This window comes from Aquarana catesbeiana, linkage group LG10, assembly GCF_042186555.1.
Source record: "Aquarana catesbeiana isolate 2022-GZ linkage group LG10, ASM4218655v1, whole genome shotgun sequence".
Taxonomy (NCBI): domain Eukaryota; kingdom Metazoa; phylum Chordata; class Amphibia; order Anura; family Ranidae; genus Aquarana; species Aquarana catesbeiana.
The window spans coordinates 258,223,492-258,229,174 of record NC_133333.1 but is presented as its reverse complement, the minus strand read 5'-3'; the positions used below and the strand labels follow the sequence as shown (position 1 = coordinate 258,229,174).

At 44.9% G+C, this 5,683-nt stretch overlaps 1 pseudogene; it reads right to left on the bottom strand.

Annotated features, from left to right (window-relative positions):
* Window positions 1-816: 816 nt before the first annotated feature.
* Window positions 817-3,609, bottom strand: LOC141110191 (ATP synthase subunit d, mitochondrial-like; annotated as a pseudogene).
* Between the last annotated feature and the right edge of the window lie 2,074 nt (window positions 3,610-5,683).

Here is a 5,683-nt window from a genome sequence, read left to right as displayed (position 1 = left end):
CTACTTTAAAATCGCTGCGACTTTAAGTCATACGTATATAAAATGGTTATCATTGGAAAACATGGGTAATGATTTGTCATGCAACTTTGATGTCCAAAGTCGCATAACAAGTTGCACAAGTGTGACTCGGACGTAAACCCCAAACTGCCACCAGATAGCTTTGGGCCTATCGACCCTTCAAAATAACAGCAATGACAATTATGAATTTAAATAAATGTCTGTACACACGCTGTCACCACTGACAGGTATATCCAGAGATTTACCATGTAGTAGCACTCTTCAAGAGACAGGGATTCTTTAACTGTAAACTGTAAAGTTTTTGAAAAAAAAACAAACGTTTCATAGTTTGTTATAAAATTTTGCAAACAGGTAATTTTTCTCCTTCATTGATATTCGTTGATTAGCCCTGATAGGCACTGATAAGACGGCACTGATGGACTCTGATAGGTGGCACTGATGGGTGGCACTGATGGGCACTGAGGGGCACTGATAGATGTCACTGATAGGTGGCACTGATGGGCACTGGCAGGTGGCACCAATGGGCACTGGTAGGTGGCACTGATGGGCACTGGTAAATGGCATTGATAAGCAGCACTGGTCATGAGGCACTGATTGGTGACATTTATGGGTGGCACTGTGGGCACTGATGGGTGGCACTGTGGGCACTGGTAGGTGGCGCTGGTGGGCACTGGTAGGTGGCACTGTTGTGCACTGGTAGGTGGCACTGGCAGGTGGCACAGGTGGCCACAGATGACTCTGCAGAGCCTCTCTATGATGGGGACTGATGTCCCTCTCACAGCCGCCAGTGATCGGCTTTTTTTTTTTTCTCCGATTACCGGCTCTGTTTCCATCACATGATCAGCTGTCATTGGCTAACAGCTGACCACGTGGTAAGGGTCGTGATCGACCCCTTACACCAATCTGTGATCAGCCGAGTCTCATAGATCACAAAGCGCGCCGCTCGAGCACGGGAGGACATCTATTGACGCCCTTGCGGCAAAGTAGGTCCGTGCTGTAGCCGTCATTCGGACGGGAAGAGGTTAAAGTTCATTAATGGACTTGTGTGGCCAGTAGGGCTATTTCTCTTTGTCCAACTTGACTTCAGGGAAAGCTTCCACTACATCTTCAACTGTCATCTGATCAAACGGAATCATGTTCTTAAACTTTGCAAGCTCTTTCTCATATGAGGCCACCCTGGCTTTAGATTCTTCAATGAAGACTAAAGCAGATTTGCTAGCTTCCTGTTCCTGGGCATGTATCTTTTCAGATTCGGCAACTTTAGGCTCTAGGATTTGTAAGGGCAATAAAATGGAAAATTGTATACTCACCTTTCCTGTAATTTTCCTTTCCTGTCCTGACTCCGCCCCTCACAACCTGATAGGACTGAATAGCTATAAATTGTAAGATAGGACCCACCTCAGTATTCTCTGTATCTATCACCTCAGAACTTAGAAGGGCGGGCATCTGTATGCTGCCATGAAGATGTGATGGGAAAGGAAAATTATGGAAAGGTGAGAATACAATTTTCTGTTTTCCTGTCGCATCATGGCAGCATACATTTGGGAAATAACTCGCCAGATGGGTGGGCTCAAGAAGAAATTACATTTATTTAACAAGCAATTGATGCATTGGCTTGAATGATTGACCTCCCGAAATCCACAGTCAACAACTGTGCGGAATCTACTTTATAGTGGGCCATAAAAGTGTTTTTGGAAGACCATGTTGCAGCTTTGCGTATAATTTCTCCACGGACACTCTGCAGTACGCTGCCCATGAAGTCGCCACTGCCATAGTGGAGTGAGCTTTTAGGCCCTCAGGTATTTGAATCTGCTGAAGCGAATATGTTTTTTGATGATCTTAACCAACCACGAAGCGATGGCCTGAGAGGATGCTGCCTGTCCCCTTTTAAAGCCGTGAGGAATGACTAGAAGGTTATCTGTCTTCCTAAAGGTACTAGTTACCATGAGGTATGCCGAGATGTTGCCTTTAACATCCAGTGGATGCAGATCACCTTGAACTGTAAGAAGTGCTGGGAGACTTATCTCTCGGTTAAAATGAAATGAAGAGGCGACTTTTGGGATGAATCGGTCCGAAGGCCTTAGGACCACTCTGTCTGTTTAGAAGACTAAATAAGGTTCCTTCGCAAGTAGTGCTTGCATCTCTGAGACCCTCTTTGCTGAGGTTATAGCAATGAGGAATGTGACCTTAAGCGTTAAGTCCCATAAGGAGATGGCTCCGGAAGGGAAAAAAAGTTTGTGAGACAGTGCTTCCAACACAATTGATAGATCCCATGCCGGAAAAGTAGGCCTTTTGGGAGGTCTTATTTTTAGACATGCTTCTTGAAGCTGCATGACGAGAGGGTCTTGGGCCCACTTTACTCCTGTCATGGCCGATAATGCTGAGACCTGAACTTTTAAGGTATTTGAGCCTAGGTCTTTTTCCAGACCAGACTGGAGGAATTTGAGGATTTGTGCCACCTCTAGTGATGATGCGTCCCGACATTGTTGTTGTGAGAATAAAATAAATGTTTTCCAGATTCTCCAGGTGATGTTGGTAGTGGCTTTTCTGGCTTGAAGTAGAGTTTCTACCACTCTCTGGGAACAACCCTGATCTAGGAACCTAGACCTTTCAGTAGAGAGAGTATAGTAGAGACTAAGTTAGTCTTACCTTAGTGGAGGAGCAAGGATAAAGAGGTTAGCAGGCAGTGTTTGCATCTAGTGCAATCCTGATAGGAATCCCTGGTGTCTTGCAGAGACAGGAGATAGAGGAAATGCAGAAGGTTTAAATTTACTGCCGTCGCGGTGGAATGACGTCACGATCGCACATGCGCAATAGCTTGCCGAGGAGCCCATTGCCATGATAGATGCTAGCAAAACAAGCTCCTGGCGGCATCACTTCCCCGCGCGCATGCGTGGAAACGATCAGACGCTCAGGCGCCATCTTAGGGATGTCAGGATGGCTGTGTGGGACTTCAGATCCCAGAAAAACCCCACGAGTGTTTAGAAAGAAAAAACGGAGACCACTGCAAATAATCTAAGCCTATTTAAGGCTTGTAAAGTACCAGTCAACATACTCCTGAGACCATCAGAGTGGGGTTCCTTCCATCTAGCTCGTTTAGAGGCTGTACAGGCAAGAACTTCCACCCAGGAGAGGCTTGAACCTGGCTGGGGCGAGAGTGGTAACGGGTGCTGAGCGTTCCATCCAGTCTTGGACAGGTGAGGAAAAAAAGGAGAATACTGAGTTGGGTCCTATCTTACAATTTATAGCTATTCAGTCCTATCAGGTTGTGAGGGGCGGAGTCACAACCCAAATGTATGCTGCCATGATGAGACAGGAAACTTCTTTTCAAACTCATCCACTAGGCCTGCCATTGCAATTGTGGTTCAGTAATAGGCCCAGTCAATTGTTGGAGGTTTGGCAGGGAGAGATGTTAACTGTAAAGCCACGGCATCACCGCGGGTCTTCAGTTCATTAAGCATAGCTTTTTGATTTGGAGGAACTCTTTCTGCAAATGCCAACCAGTCAATCGCCTTGGTTGCAGCTCTGTGACCTGCCATGATTATAGTCTCTATCCTCCGACCTCCACTCACACCAGCCAGGACACTGCAATGGCCCACACACAGCTTTTTGTGTGCCCAGTACCCATGACCATTACAGAAACCCCTCCAAATTATGGAGTTCAGGTGTTTCCAGTGAAGGGTAATACTACACTATACAAAGACATTGTAGACATTTGTGCTCTTCCAACTTTGTGGTAACACTTTGGTGAAGACCCTTTTCTGTTCCAGCATGACTATGCCCCCCTGTGTACAAAGCCAGTTCCTGGTTTGACCAGTGTGTTTTGGAGGAACTTGAGTTCCGAACCTCAGAACCCAAGTATCTCCCACTGGTCATGTTTTCAATTAACATCAATGGCTTGGTATTTATGACAACTAGTTTATTTAAGAGAAATGAATGAATGAATGAATGAATGAAAAATTTATAGAGTGTTGCAAATGCGAACTGAATCGCCTCAAGGCGCTAATGCGTTGGTGTTGTCAGCTTCTAGAAGAGGAAGGTCTTGAATTTTTTCCTGAAAGCCAGATGGTTTTCTTCCATGCGGATGTGGGGCAGAAGTGCGTTCCAAAGTCGAGGTCCTTGGACTGCGAACCTTCGTTCTCCCTTTGCTTTGTAGCGGTGTTTGGGAATGAGAAGGAGGTTTTGGTTAGATGATCGAAGATTGCGATTGGGTGTGTAGTGTTTTATTTTCTCTCAAAGGTATTGAGGCGTGTTTCCTTGTATGCATTTGTGGGTGAGGCAGAGGGTCTTGAATGTGATCCGATTCTTTACGGTTAGCCAGTGTAGGCTCCTCAGGGATGGGGAGATTGACTCCCAGGGTTTTTTTCCTGTTAACAGTCTTGCCGCTGTATTTTGGATGAGTTGTAAGCGCGCAAGTTGATATTGGGGTAATCCTATATAGAGCGAGTTAGCATAATCGAGTCGGGAATTGATGATTGTTCCAACTACTGCTGCTTTGTCCTCTTCTGGGATGAAGGGGATAAGTCTATGTAACAGGCGGGGAGATGGTGGGATCCACTGACTACCGATCCTATTTGTGCATCCATTGTCATTTCTGAGTCAAAGATAACTCAGAGACTCTTGACTTTGGTGCTCGGAGAGATGGTCTGTCCTAAGATGGTGGGAGGTGTCCACAGAGCCTTATTTTTGGCATTTCGGTTAGCGTGTAGGAGAAGAAGTTCTGTTTTTGAACCGTTGAGTTTGAGGGAGCGAATGGTCATCCAGTCATCTATCATAGTGAGGCATTTTTCTAGTTGTTGATGATGACCAAAACAAAACCAAAAAAATGACCAAAACATGGCCTGTTGGTGCCTCTGAAAGACTGAGGTAGTCTACCCCTGTTTTAGACAATCGTTTTCATCCAACCTTGTGGTAACAGTTTGGTGAAGACCCTTTTTTGTTCCAGCATGACTGTGCTCCCCCGTGTACAAAGCCAGCTCCATAAAGACATGGTGTGAGCCGTTACCTCATCCCTACTGAAGATCTTTGGAGAGAATTGGAATGCTGATGGTGACCCAGGTCTTCTTATCCAATATCAGCACCTGACCTCACAAATTATCTTCTGGTTAAACAGTACAAATAATACATCTGATTTGGCAGGTAAATTTGTATGTACTGTACATAATTATTTTAGCTGTGTACTTTGTTGCTTGATGGTATTTCCATTTTAAGGATTAGAATGATAACATTTAGATATGCTACAATTGGTTATTATTGTATTATTATACTAATTTTTTATCATACTTTGTGGGATCAGCTGTACAAGCAACAGGAACACAATCCCACACACCGAGGTACAAAATAATATTCTTCCTTTATTAAAATAGCCAGCAGGAACAAGTTCTACTCTGACATGTTTCGTACTAGGCGAATGCTTGGGATGCTTCAGGGGGGTAATACTGATTTCATTTTTAAGAGGGTTGTGTTTAAAGTGATTCTAAACGTAGATTTTTTTCACCTTCAAACATTCTATGTATAAAGGTAAAAAAAAAACCTTCTGAATGCAGATCCCCCCCCCCCCCAGCCTGCCTAAAACTTACCCGTGCCCCATCCTGATCCAGCAAAAGAACAGGGCTTGAGAGCACACATGCATGAGTGGCCCCCCCCCCCCCATAGCAACTGGCTT